At 41.0% G+C, this 15,544-nt stretch overlaps 1 protein-coding gene across 1 annotated transcript in view; it reads left to right on the top strand.

Annotated features, from left to right (window-relative positions):
* Positions 1 to 15,544, top strand: part of LOC137637311 (zinc finger protein OZF-like) — a 222,055-nt gene that overhangs the window by 154,296 nt on the left and 52,215 nt on the right. The window lies entirely within an intron of this gene.

The following is a 15,544-nucleotide window of genomic DNA, read 5'->3' as shown; positions in this document are numbered from 1 at the left end:
CAAATCAACAAATACAACAACTAAAATTACTGAAAGAAAAAACCTAGGTCGAACAGACACTTGAAGACATTCAAATACTTAACCCAAGGTCAACTTCAAATGGAAATGTTGTTGTAAACTTTACTAACAAAATGATCAGAGAAGAGGCTGAAAACAAAATTCAGACATTGGAAAATTAAAACCAAAAACAATGATATGCAATGTGTACAATGATGAAGATGAAGTAATAAATGCCTTGATTCAAAGAAATCATTGCCAAGACCAAATCCAAAACATAGAAGAGAAGATGAGTGTGGTACTGAAGAAAAATGCTGCAGGTGATCCTGAAGTTCGAAAGGCTATTCACGATAATCAGGACAAAGTTATGTTGCGATGGGGTACTTTTGACCTTCCTGATAGATAGCATGTGATCACCTCCCACCACTGTCTGAGGTATGGACATCTCGAAAAAGATTGCAAGTTTAAAACTGATGATAAAATCTGCGGGAAATGTTCAGGAAAACATTCCACCAAGGAATGTAACTCACAAATGCCAAAGTGTAGTAGCTGTACTAACTCAAACAAACCAAATGACCATGCAGTAAATTCAAGAGATTGCAAAGCTTTTGAGTTGGAATTGAAAAGACTAGCAGAAAATACTGATCTTGGATACTAAGGATGTCATAAACTGTGGCTACTTAAATAAAACTATCCAAATTCGAGAATTGATAAATGGGAAATACATGCACATACTAGCATTGTATGAAACATGGTTAAATAACTTTGTCAAGGCTAAGATCACTGAAATGACCCCCCCCCACATAACTCCTTTCACATTCTGAGAGAGGGTAGGTCTGGGGTGGGTGGTGTTGGACTCTTTATTAATAAAGTTTACTCAAATGTCAAAATGTTAAAAAACGGATTTTGAGGGAAGCAAAAAATGTATTTTTGGGTGAGATAGCCATGTCGTCCTGATGGAGAGCTTACCCTCTTTCCTGACCCAACGTTTCTTGCCAAGAACGAGCTTCCCACCAAAAGGTGGGGCCCCTGGAGAATCTGCCCTCTGAAGGAAGATGTCTCTCTATGTCCAGTGGAGAGTCTAAAGGTCTATCTTCGAAGAACTTCAGACTGTATCATATTTGAAGAATTCAGTGCATTCATTGAGATGATTATCATGGAGAAAAATTAATTATTTCTTTGTGGAGACTTTAATCCTTGGATGGATGATGAATCAAATCTTGACCGTCTGGTATTTAGTGAGTTATTAGAATCCTATCAATTAGTGAATGATGTCGACGGTACAACTACTTTAACTGGGCATACGTTGGACCTAGTTTTGAGTAATGGAATGAATAACATTGTATCTGATATAAATGTTGGAGAGAAATATATAATATGGCCAGTGCACAAACTTATTACATTTAGTCTACCTCTACAGAAACATGTAGTAGTAAAGAAATATAAACTTTAGACAAATGAAATTTTTCTCCTACCAACGTCTGTTGTGAGCTATGTGGGTTAACTGTCTTATGGCCACTTATGATAAAGTGAGTAAAAAGAAAATGATACCATGTGCTTACCGATGGAAAAGACTACAACTGTTAAAGACCAATCTTCTTGGTTTGATGGAGAGACTTTAGTGAAAGAAAAAAAGTGAATTCTATAAAAGAAAGATCTGCGAAGCAGCAACAGACATAAATAAGTTATATTGTCTCCTAAGTGGTATCATGGGAAATGTAATTGAGAAAAAGCTACCTGATGGATACAGTGACCAGGAACTAGTAAATAATTTTCTAGTATTCTTTAAAAAGAAAATTGGAAATATAACCAGGTCATTTGTAAATATTCAACATCAGGTTAATGATATACCAGATACACAGATAAAATTAATGAGATTACCAGGAATTAAGCTCATACAGACCTATTTCGAATCTATTCTTTGTTTCAAAAGTTCTAGAATACGTAATTCTTGAACAACTAGTCTGTCACTTAAAATTAATAGAAGCTTTGCCAGACCACCAATCTGCTTACAAAAAATTATACTCTACGGAGACAGCCATCTGCTCTCTTGTAAATGATATGTTGGAAATGATAGATGAAAATAAATTTGGTATTTTAATATTACTCAATCTTAGTGCTGCTTTTGATAGAGCTGTGCATGAACTTCTACTAAATGATTTAAGGTTCATCGGTGTTGAAGATCAAGCTTTCGAATACCTAAAAGATTTCTTGGTTGGCAGAAATTACTGTGTGCTAATTACAAACTCATATTCATCATATGAACCTTTAAACAGAGATGTACCCCTGGGGAGTGTACTCGGCATAATCTTATTCTGCATCTATACTATCGGTGTATTGAAAATACTGTACTACAAAGGCATGGTGTTAAGTTCAAACTATTTGCGGATGACACAATTTTACTTCTCCATAGATGATATAGACAACACTAATGAAACTCTAAACTAAATACTTGAAAGTGTTAGAGAATGGATGACAAATAAAAAACTAAAATTAAATGAGAACAAAACTGAGTTTATGAAGGTGGGAAAGAGAAACAATGAAAAGCGTGGATGATATTCAAATAAACATAGATAATGACTCATTGCCGATATCTAGTAAAGTTCGTGATCTAGGTGTATTCCTTGACTGCATCTTGTCTCTCAATACCCAAATAAATAGTGTAGTAAAAACTGCTGGTTATCATCAAAGAAATATTGCTTTTATAAATAAGTACCTGGGTGAATGTTCCGTAAAGAAACTTTGTGATAAACTGTGTGATTGCTAGAATTGACTACAATCTACCAAAAGTGCAACTTAAAAAATACAAAACATAATATACAGAGGAGCAAGACTGAAAAAAGGTTTCCCACCCTTATACTAATTGATCTACATTAGCTGCCTATTAAAACGAGAATTAAATTCAAAATATGTACCATAACCCACCAAGTTATCAGAACTTGTCATCCAAAATATCTAAGAGAATCACTACATATTGTGCAGCCAACGAATCGTTTCAAACTAATAGAACCTAGATAAAGGGCTACTGTATGCTATAGGCCTTTAGATATGCGGCCCCGTGACCATACAATAGGCTCCCCTGAGACATCCGAATAATTGGAGATGTTAAGGCTTTCAAGAGGAAACTGAAGACTTTCTTATTTGGCTAGTGTAATGACAGTGATGATCTAACAGTAAGCGAACAATGCGCATTGTGAAATGTTAAATGCTCCCGAATGAACATCATAAAATGACTATGGAGGTCTGGTAGAGATTAGGGTTCCCCTGCTGTACAGGACCAGATAAGCAGCCCTTAAAGTAAGTGAAGTAAAGTAAAAACTTGGTAGCTCACCAGCTATTAATCGCAAGAGAGAGAGAGAGACCTCCATCTCTCTCGCCCCCATCCATAAGAAACATTAAAGTTATAACATCAAATAAATTTTATGCTTTGTCTGTTGATGTTCTTGATTAAATGGAAGACAACTTAAATCAGAAATTCAAGTTGAAGTCCATCATCCCACTCAACAATTAGATGAAAAGGACATAAAGAAAAAGACAAATGTCAAACCCAATATATCAAGACCCTCTCTAAAGAAACCTCTGGGAAACAGTGTTAGATCAGAAATTGCTAATGAGAAGACTTCATCCAAGGTGTCTTTCAAAAATAAACCATAGTTTTTTCTTCCATTTTGCAATGGAATTGTCAGGGTTTAAGGGCCAAATGTGAAGAACTCATTCATAAGCACTCCCCTATAATTCTATGTATACAGGAGTTCAAGCTCAATGCTAATACTCCTTGTTCTCGAGAGTATGTTAGCTATAGGACACCATATGATCAACGAGCAGAGAGCCATGGCGGAAGTCTTATATACGTTCATTGAGATGTTCCCCAGTTCTTCTTAACTGTTTACCTTTCACTGTATTTGTTTTATGTAGTGAAGGTATGACTGGCCGCAGTCCACAAACTACTACAACACTAGGGGCAATATTATATCATCACTTGTGGAAAATGCAGATGTGGAACTCCTTAATAGAGGAGAGTCCACACACTTTCATGTTCAGATAGGTACCCTCTTATGCATTGACCTTTCAGTTGCAAGCTCCATCTGCCTTCTTGATTTTGGATGGAGAACGTTAGATGATTGTCATACTAGTGACCATGTTCCAATCATTATAAATACAAACAATAATCCACCATTACAGAGGTCGCCATGATGGAACCTTGACAAGGCAGATTGGAATAGATTTCAGGAGCTAAATGAAATTGAAGGGAATGCAGAACAGTTTGAAAGTGTTGATGATGTCTTAGACTTAATGAATGGAACTACATACAGGAGGAGTCAATTCAATTTCCAAAACCACAGGTTTATTTAAAAGGTGACCAGTCCCTTGGTGGTCATTAGAACTAGCTGCCCTGCACAGAGCCACAAGAAGATCTGTAACTTGATTGCGCATTTGCCGTACTAAAGAGAATTGAATTATAGACAAGAAAAGTAGAGCTCAGTTCCATTGTGCAATGAAAGAAGCTAGGCTCCAGTCTTAGATTTCTTTTGTTTCCTCAGTCAACAGTAGAACACCACTGTCTTTTGTGTGGGGGAAAGTAAAAAAGATAACAGGCAAATTTACTCCTAACCCACCACCATAATTATTATTATTATTATTATTATTATTAATAATACTTGCTAATCTACAACCCTATACCGGAAAAGCAAGATGCTATAAGCCCAGGGGCCCCAACAGGGAAAATAGCCCGAGGAATGGAATTAAGGAAAAATAAAATATTTTTTGAACAGTGACATTAGAATGAATATTTTCTATATAAACTATAATATTTACAAAACAAGAGGAAGAGAAATTAGATAGAATAGTGTGACCGAGTGTACCCTCAAGCAAGAGTACTATGCCCCAAGACAGTGGAAGACCATGGTACAGAGACTATGGCAATACCCAAGACTATTATTATTATTATTATTATTATTATTATTTGCTAAGCTACAACCCTAATTGGAAAAGCAGGATGCTACAAGCCCAGGGGCCCTAACAGGGAAAATAGCCCAGTAAGAAAAGGAAAGAAGGAAAAAGTAAATATTTTGAAATCAGCAATAACACTAAAATAAATACGTCCTATATAACCTATGAAAACTTTAATAAAACAAGAGGAAGAGAAATTAGATAGAATAATGTGCTCGAGTGTATCCTCAAGCAAGAGAACTCTAACCCAAGACAGTGGAAGACCATGGTACAGAGGCTATGACACTACCCAAGACTAGAGAACAATTATTTGATTTTGGAGTGTCCTTCTCCTAGAAGAGCTGCTTACCATAGCTGAAGAGTCTCTTCTACCCTTACCAAGAGGAAAGTAGCCTCTGAACAATTACAGTGCAGTAGTTAACCCCTTGGGTGAAGAAGAATTGTTTAGTAATCTCAGTGTTGTCAGGTGTATGAGGACAGTAAAGAATAGGTCAGACTGGCAATGCTTTGGCTGATCATTTCTCAAATGTATCATGCAAGTGTGAAGCAGTTACCGATCATCAGTATAGCAGCAATGAAGAACAGAAAATTTTAAATCTTACAACAGAAAATGAGGAATCTTACAATGCTCCTTTTACTGAAAGAGAATTTGATTCCGCACTTTCTACTTGTCATGATACAGCCACTGGACCCGATGGACTTCCATATGCAATGATTAAACATACCATTTAAGTAAATTATTCATTTTAAGTATTATTAACAGAAGAGGGCTTGATCACAGTTATCCAAGTATTTGGGAACTAGTCTTCATTTTAGCCTTTTTAAAACCTGGTAAGGATAAGTTTTTAGCAGCAAACTAGCAACCAATTGCATTGGCATCTTCTGTCTGTCTGTCTGTCTGTCAGATTGCCTTACCATTGTGTAAGACACAGGCTCTTCCCTCAGGCAGTTGGCATCTTGTTTATGTAAGTTCATAGAGAAGATGGCCTATGTAAGACTGGTGTGGTATCTGGAAAAGAAGGGTATTTTGTCACCTATCCAGTGTGGATTTAGGAAAATGCACTCAACGATTGATGTGTTGGTATGACTTGAATCCTCTGTTTTTGAAGCCTTTGCTTCCAAACAGCACCATGTAACAGTCTTTTTTTGGGCTCAGGCCATGTCATCCTGATGGAAGGGTTCCTTTAGGTAGACTTCTAAGGGATATTTGCTACAATGATACTCCCAGAGAATTAAACCGAAGGTCTCCAGGATTCTAACTCCTGGCGCGAGTATCCAATAAAGGATATCGCATGATATCAGGAGACGTATTCTAGATACGACACATAGCAATCTTTACCCCGAATAGATTTAACTCTTTGATGTAAAGGGGAAGAGTGGCAAAAGAAGTGGGTGCCGTTCTAGGTACCCAGTAGACCTCCTTCCCCACTACTACTGCGATGCCATTCCTTTTCTTGTAGCTTTCTAAGCATGTTGTGCTCCCCGTTAACCTGGTGTTTGTTACAAGTTTTGGAATTATCATCATGCAATCTCCAGCATCTTCATCTTCTGAAAAGTTGATTATTGATTCTTTCCTGTTTATAATTTTAGTCTCCCTTTTCACAGTTAAATTTCAATAATTTAAGTGTGTTTTGGTGAGCATTGCCGAGACCGGAGGCAGCCATTTTACCACTCCAGTCGCCCGTTACAATTGTATTGTATTTAGTCAGTAGGGTGACATTTCCCGGTATTAAGCTATAATGTTAGCTAGTTGGGCAAATTATACAAACTGTGATATTGCATACATGAATATTATTCCTCTTCCTATTATATGGCTTTACTTATTGTATGCAGCGGGAACCCCAGGGGTACCATCTACCTTGGCCGGGGCTCCTACCAGACCTTGGCTGGTCTCGCTCATATATACATTAGTAAAGTAATTCCCCATGTTTAGCCTCACCATATCGTTCCTTCTCGATTCGTATAAGAATTTACATTCTCTAGAATGTATAGATAAGTTACGATATTTATTCTCTCAGGTAGAAGAGGCTAAACCCTTCCTCCCTCCCCGAGTGTTGCCGCCGTTATAGGCGGCAACCACTGTCTCTCTTCATCGCCGTTGAGTAGAAAAAAGTTCTTACTGCCTCCGGCTTTGATATAGATAGTGACTAACTCAGGGTGCCCTTGTCTTGCCGTCGACGATGACGTCAGCACAGGAAGCCATGCTTCCTCAGTTCATTGTTTGAGGAAGGCAGCGGTATGCCGCCACCTCTGATATCAATGAACTATGTGACTCTCTACCCTTCCCCTTCTGTCCTTTAGTGACGTCATAGCTGTCACAAAATTGTTTCACTGGTATTCTGACAGCCATCCCGGCTTGCTAGGGTGACCGCGTTACCGGCTGGTACCCTGCCGTTAGCAGTTAGTTCAGTTGTCTCTGCCACCTTCCCCCTTACTCCCGAACTTCACAGGAAGCGAATGATATTGGGGGGAAGATTGAGGCGGCTCCTGACGGCTGCCGTTTGGAAATCTCACCTACTTTGGGAAGTCCTCGGCTCTCCCTTGAGCTGCCATCCTTATTCATTGCTGCCGACGTCATAGCCGGCGACAGGCCTTTTGTGGATGGGTGGAAGCCAGAATCTGACAGAGTCTTTCCCCTTCTATTGGAACTTTCATTCTGGCAAGGAGACAGTAGGTGGTCTGATAGTCCTCCTAGACTTTCAACTGTTATGTTTATTCATAATAATAGGAAACTCTCCTTCCTTAACCCTTTTTCTCTCTCTATCAGTTAGTAACTATAGTCTATGGGTATCATCAATCACTTTGTTTATAATTCTGTACGTATTGTTTTTGTTATAATTCTTGTTAATCTAGTTTTTAAGTATGCTGTCTCTTTTTTATTTCTATTAATTCTTATGCTGTCTGGAGACATTGAGCGAAATGCGGGACCAGTACGTCCTAGATTTCGTCAATGTCGTCTTCTGTATTGCAATATTCGTGGTCTTCATGCAAATATCCAAGAACTTACAGTTGCGTCCAGACAGTATGATATTCTTTTGTGCTCAGAAACTTTGGTTTCTAATATGAGGCACTCATCTGAGCTCCTTATAACTGGTTTTAAGAAGCCAATAATGTTGAAACGTGATGCCATCCCTAGGGCCAGGGGAATGGCGGTGTATATTAGGACCGAGTACCCTGCTTCTCATAAGTCCTGCTATCAATGTGGATGTCATGAGATTCAGGTAATAAAAGTTTGTGGCAGGCATAACAACTTTTATTTGTGTTCGATCTACCGGAATCCCGACATGGATGATTCTATCTTCGATTGTCTTCTTACCATTATGGCTGAGATACAAGAAGATGATAGAAAGGCTTCTTTTGTCTTTGTTGGTGATTTTAATGCTCACCATAGGGAGTGGTTAAGTTCTATCTCTCCTACCGATCGCCATGGCTTAAGAGCTTTAGACTTTGCCTCTGAATCAGGCTGTGAGCAAATCATAAATGAAGCTACTCACAGGTCTGGTAATTGCTTGGACCTCGTATACACTGACTCCCCTGGCGTTATAACTAGTAAGGTTGGTTCTCCAGTCGGGACATCTGATCATGCCTTGATTTCATTATTAGTGAAGACTGAGCAACCTGTCCCTGATATATCATATTCTTGTGAAATTTATATGAAATCCCAAGCAGACTGGAATGGGATTTTACATGATCTTTTGTGCTTGAATTGGTCACAATTATATAATAGTGTAGATCCTGTTGTCCCTTTGAATGAGAATCTAGTCAACATAATTGATAGGCGTATCCCTTCTCGTGTGCTAAGGTATCGAGTGAAGGACAAACCGTGGTTCAATGATGATTGTAGACGTGCTTATTTGGAGAAACAGGAGGCCTATCATCTTTGGAAGGGGAACAGATCAGATTTGACCTGGAACAACTATACTCAGCTTCGAGCTTTTGCTCAGAGAGTTTATGCCTCAACTGAAAAGGAGTACAATTTAACCATAAAAGAAACACTTTCTGGTACAACTCAGGAACATAAATGGTGGTCTACCCTTAAATCTGCACTCTTTGGTGTAGATGCAACAGTTCCTCCTTTACTTAAACCAGATGGCTCAGTCACTCACTGTCCAAAGGAAAAGGCAACCCTTTTGGCTGATGTTTTTGACAGTAAACAGAGTAATGAAAAACTTGAACTTCCTCATTCCTGTTTTCCTGAGGCTAAACTAACTAGTTTAGCTTTTCGATCTCGTGAGATTAAAGCTCTGTTGATGGACCTTGATGCTTATGGAGGTGTAGACCCAAATGGTATTTTTCCTTTGTTTTTTATAAAGACAGCAGATTTCTTAGCTCCAAAGTTATCTGTTATTTTGCGCAAGTTAGCAAGAAGAGGAGCTTTTAGCACTAGTTGGAGAATTGGTAATGTTACTCCTCTATGTAAATGTGTTTGTGGTAGCTCAAGTCCCACTGATTACCGCCCAATTTCCATAACTCCCATATTATCTAAAGTTTTTGAACGTCTTCTGGCAAAACGTCTTAATAGGTTTGCTGAAGGTAATCATCTACTCCCTAGTTTGCAATTTGGTTTTCGTAAAGGCCTTGGAGCATGTGATGCCCTTCTTACAATCTCCAATGCTGTACAGAAATCCCTTGATTGTGGTCGGGAAGTTCGTATGATTGGCCTTGATTTTAGTGCTGCCTTTGACCGTGTTAATCATGAGGCCCTTGTTTTCAAACTGAAACAGTTGGGAGTGGGTGGGTTGTTTCTTAGCATTATTATTGATTTTTTAAGTAATAGATCTCAAAGAGTTGTTGTTGATGGGCACCATAGTGATTATAGGAATGTGATATCCGGTGTTCCACAGGGTAGTGTTCTTGGCCCATTACTTTTCATACTATATACACATGACATGTGGTTTGGCCTAGAAAACAAGCTTGTTGCATATGCAGATGATGCTACTCTCTTTGCATCAATTCCATCCCCTGAATGTAGATCTAGGGTTGGTGAATCCCTTAATAGAGATTTAGCTAGAATTAGTGCATGGTGCAAATTATGGGGTATGAAGTTGAATCCTAACAAAACTCAAAGTATGATTGTAAGTAGGTCAAGGACGGTGGCTCCTCAACATCCGGATCTCAGTATTGATAATGTTTCTTTAAATATGTATGACTCTTTCAAAATTTTAGGTGTGATTCTCGACAGTAAATTTACTTTTGAGAAACATATAAGGTCTCTGTCTTCTTCAATTGCACAAAAAATAGGCTTATTGAGAAAGTCTTTCAAGATTTTTGGTGATCAATCTATTCTGAAGAAGTGTTTTAATTCTTTCATTCTACCTTGTTTTGAGTATTGTTCTCCTGTTTGGTCTTCAGCTGCTGATTCTCATCTTAATTTGTTGGACAGAAACTTACGGTCTATTAAATTTCTTATTCCTGATCTAGATATTAATCTCTGGCACCGTTGTTCAATTAGTTCATTATGCATGTTGCATAAGATTTTTCATAACTCTGACCATCCTTTACATTCAGATCTCCCTGGACAATTCTATCCTGTTCGTAATACTAGGCAGGCAGTTAATTCTAATAGCCAGGCCTTCTCCATCACGAGACTCAATACTACGCAGTACTCTAGAAGTTTTATTCCAGCTGTTACCAAGTTGTGGAATGATCTTCCTAATCGGGTGGTTGAATCAGTAGAACTTCAAAAGTTCAAAGTTGGAGCAAATGCTTTTTTGTTGACCAGGCGGGCATGAGTCTTTTTATAGTTTATTTATGACATATTTGTTTTTGATGCTGTTAATAGTTTATATATGACATGTCTGTTTTGACGTTGTTACTGTTTTTAGAATGATTTATTGTTAATTTGTTCTCTTCATTTATTTATTTCCTTATTTCCTTTCCTCACTGGGCTATTTTTCCCTGTTGGAGCCCCTGGGCTTATAGCATCTTGCTTTTCCAACTAGGGTTGTAGCTTGGATAGTAATAATAATAATAATAATAATACTAACCTAACACCGGCAATGCTGCTGGCAAAACTACTGTATATAACTATACAGTAGTATACATGTTTTCTAACATACTCTGTGTTTCCTATTGCAGACAATTGTTGGGACCATGATATTCTGTTGAGGTTGAATACTCCCTCAACACCCAGAGGGTTTTCCTCGATCATCAAGTACCTAAAATACCCGATCGGTATTAATATATACTACAGGTGGATAATGTTAGTGTAAGACATTTACTAACTCTAACTCTAGATCCTACAGTTTTTCTACCCTGTATTCTCCCTATCAGGGAAACTGAATATTAATACTGACGAAAGTCTCAGCAATGGCTTGGGAGAAGAAATACAGATATGTGTCTTCTTCCTTTCAAGCTTACTATCCTAATCTACTTTAAACAATAGTGATTACTATTATTAATAAAAATTGTATTCCTTTATATCACTGATATAAAAAATATCAATATTCATTAGGCCCTTTTCCTTTACAGGAGGAGCCGATGGAGAAGTGTGCAGCGTTGTTCTACAACCACAAAGGGATAGACTTTTGTGGTCACACGAAGTGCAGGACTCATGCCCCCTACTGCATCGTGTCAGGAGTCCTGAGGTATTGGGACCCGAACGGTTGCCCCACCTGCTTAACCCTGCTGGCCAACGGCTTCGGAGAAGCCCCACTAGTCACCATAGAGACCAGGGACACAGAAAGGGAGACCCTTTGCAAACTGGTAAGAGGATTCTAAGCACGGCTTCGGAGAAGCCCCACTAGTCACCATAGAGACCAGGGACACAGCAAGGGAGACCCTTTGCAAACTGGTAAGAGGATTCTAGAAGAACTCTCCAGGACCCTACTTACCCAATGACTCCCTAAAGTGCCTATTGTTCCCCAACGCTCTGCCGAGTGCGGTGGTGCCCCAGGAACAGGTCCGGCCCCCCTTCATACAACTGAAGTTCGACTTGGACATCAATAAGGCGCTGGAAGGCATGGGCATCCACCAAGAGAGGATGTCAGAAGTGTCCACTGACACTGAAAAGGATCTACTGCAAGGTGGCCCTGAAGAAAACGTGGAACCTCCACAAGCGGAGGAAGAAGGATCTGTATCAACGGCAACAGAAGACCCTCAGTTTGCCGTGACGGCATACCAACCTATGCCGTCAACAACCTCGGCCCCAACTCCACAACCAGTTGCCCAGGTCAACAAAAATGAAGATCTCCTAACATCGATTCAACGGATGATGGAATTGTTCCAAAGGGAACAAGAGACGATGCGGGAATCGCTCAAGCAGCAGCAGATACTGTTGCAGGAGAGGATGGACTGTCCCGGATCCACCAAGGGCACTGCTAAGAAGCCCCTTAGTGTCGGATCTCCCTCACTGCTCCGAGACTAATCTCTGGAGGTATGCGGAGCATATGCCCATGATGAATGGGAAACTGTTCGTCTCTGAGAAGTTGGGGGCCAGGCTGATTGGAGACGAGTTCTAGCCTAACTTTTCGGCCTACCCAGAGTGCTACGTGAAACTGCGGGATGAAAACGCAGCCTGAGAGGAAACGGTACCCAAACAGGTCATTGTTTTCGAACATGACAAGGCGCAAGCCATCTTCCTGAAAGCCTTGAAGGGAGCCGGGTACACCAACTCCAACTCCAAAGTCTCAGCACTGAGCAAGAAACACCCCACCTTTTCTGTCTCTTCCTCCATCTCTTTCCTTTTTTCAGAGAAAGCACTAGACTTTGCCGTCAAGGCAGTCGATGAGGGCAAACCCTGCCAAACCCTAGAGGAATGCAAACTATTCTCTCTAGCACTGCCTACCTGCGAGAAGTGGAAGGATGTCCACCTAACCTTCTCCGTCTCTAAGTTGGATCTAGAGATAGCAGGCCAACAGTTCAATGAGAATCTTCCGAAGTTGCCAGACCATCTTCTGAGCAAGGAACAGGAGTCGAAGGAGAGACTTGCGGCCTCCCTCTGTCATCAGAACTGTCTGGAAATGAGTGCAGATCAACATAATGCCCCAGAAATGTTCATCTTCCTGGCTAAGTCTCAAATGGGTACCCTTGTGAAAGACTTACATGCCTTCCTCAGAGCGAAGAGAGCCTGTAGAGAGTTCGTTTTGGACTCAGCAACCATCAGGCACGAACCAAGGAAGCTGATTACCTCGAGCATCTTGGGTAAAGACCTTTTCTCACAGGAACTAGTCCAAGAGATCATTGCCAGAGCAGCCACGGAGAACAGGAACCTTCTCCAAAAGTGGGGCTTGAACTCAAAGAGGAAATCTTCCTCAGACGGAGGTCCCAGCCCAAGAATAAAAAGGCAAAGAGACCACGTAGAACTGCACAACTCTCCGCCGTGACTATGACCACAATGCCTCAGACCACCTTCCAGATGGTCCCTCAACAACTGGTAGCCCAGTTGCCAGTTTTTAACCCTAATTTTGAGAGGCAATCGACTTCCTTTCACCTCAGTCAGAAAGGGAAAGGCCCTAAGAGAAGTTCTTCCGGAGGTAACTTCTCTCTGGGCCGAGGAGGACGGGGTCACGGAAACAAATCCGCAGGATCTCCCAAGCAATGGGGAGTTCCAGGTAGGGGGGCAAACTGCATCACTTTCGGGATTGCTGGACCTTCAATCCCTGGGCCCACAGCCTAATCATGAATGGACTCGGGTGGAAATGGAGCAGAACTCCACCCTGTTTTCCAGAATTCTTCCAACACTCCCCCCCCCCCTTGTTGGAAGAATATTCCTCAAAACTCTTGAACAAGAAGGTAATAAGAAAAGCGAAGTCCATCAAGTTCCAGGGAAGGCTGTTTTGTGTTCCCAAGAAAGACTCAGACAAACACAGAGTCTTTCTAGACTTTTCTCCACTCAACAAGTTCATTGAGAACAACAAGTTCCGGATGCTTACTTTGCAACACATAAGGACCCTTCTGCCAAAAGGGGCGTACACAGTCTCAATAGACCTAGCAGATGCCAACTGGCATCTTCCAATGAGTTTCCCTTTCTCCTCCTACCTAGGATTCAAACTACAGAAGAAGTTTTGTCGTCAGAGCAGTGCCCTTCGGACTGAACACAGCCCCAAGGATATTCACAAAACTAGCAGACACAATCGTCCAACAGCTACGCTTCTAAGGAGTTCAAGTGGTAGCATATCTAGACGATTGGCTGGTATGGGCAGCATCCAAGACTACTTGTCTGCAAGCAGCCAACAAGGTGATCCAGTTCCTGGAACACCGGGGCTTCAAGATCAATCACAAGAAGTCTCATCTCTCTCCAGCTCAACAGTTCCAGTGGCTAGGAATCCAATGGGACTTGAAGTCACACCACCTCTCCATTCCATCCAAGAAGAGGAGAGAATAGCAGGATCTGTCAGGAGACTTATCTGTTACACGAGGATTTCAAGACGCCACAGGAAAGAGTATTGGGCTCTCTCCAGTTCGCAGCAGTGACAGACCCGGTGCTAAAGCACGTCTGAAAGATGCATCAGGAGTCTGGAGGAAATACGCATCAAACGGTCGAAGAGATCAACTAAGGTTGACCCCGACCTTGTTGGGCATGCAGTTAGGGCCGTGGTCAACAACCAAGAGCCTAGCATGGACAATTCCCCTGCAACCCCCACAACCATCAGTGGTAATACACATGGATGCCTCCTAGGAAGGATGGGGAGGCCATTCTCACGACAAAAAGGTACAAGGGAATTGGTTGCACCAGTTCAAAACCTTTCATATTATTTTGGAAGCTATGGCAATTTTCCTGACGTTGAAGAAACTATCCCCTCACAGATCAATCCACATCAGATTGGTCCTGGACAATGAGGTGATAGTAAAGTGTCTAAATCGACAAGGCTCGAGATCACCCTAAATCAACCATGTCAAGTTAGCCATCTTTTACCTGGCAAGGAGGAAGGGATGGCACCTATCAGCAGTTCACCTACAATGGTTCCGCAATGGGACGGCGTACGCTCTATCCAGGCAAAAGCCCATAGAGACAGAATGGTCCCTAGACGTAGACTCATTCTCCTTAATCTCGGAAAAAGTCCCAGAACTGCAGATCGACCTCTTCGCAACGAGCGACAACAAGAAACTACCTCATTACGTAGCCCCTTACATGGACTATCAAGCAGAGGCGATGGACGCCATGTCTCTCGATTGGAACAGATGGAGTCGCATTTACCTGTTTCCACCAACCAATCTCCTGCTAAGAGTCCTCAACAAGCTAAGATCCTTCAAAGGGACAGCAGCAGTAGTGGCCCAAAAGCAATTGGTTCCCTCTAGTCCTAGAACTGAAACTGAAGCTGTTTCCTCTGCCGAATCCAGTACTATCTCAACTGGTCCAGAAGTCGACTGTCTACGCTTCATCCCCGATTACCAACAACCTACACCTCATGATTTTCTCGCGCTATCTGCGTACAGAAAGTTTAGAATCTCAAAGGATAAAGTTGACTTCATCGAGGAGCACAAGTCAAGTTCGACTAGGAGACAATATGAATCGTCATGGAAGAAATGGGTGTCCTTTGTGAAAAGAAGGAAACCGACAGATATATCGATAGATTTCTGTCTTGCATTCTTCATGCACTTACACGAACAAGGCCTGGCCTCTACTACAATTACCTCATGTAAATCAGCCCTGGCT

The sequence above is a fragment of the Palaemon carinicauda genome, unplaced genomic scaffold (genome assembly GCF_036898095.1).
Source record: "Palaemon carinicauda isolate YSFRI2023 unplaced genomic scaffold, ASM3689809v2 scaffold65, whole genome shotgun sequence".
Classification (NCBI taxonomy): domain Eukaryota; kingdom Metazoa; phylum Arthropoda; class Malacostraca; order Decapoda; family Palaemonidae; genus Palaemon; species Palaemon carinicauda.
Note: the sequence above shows the minus strand (reverse complement) of the source record. Positions and strands in the feature narration are given on the sequence as shown.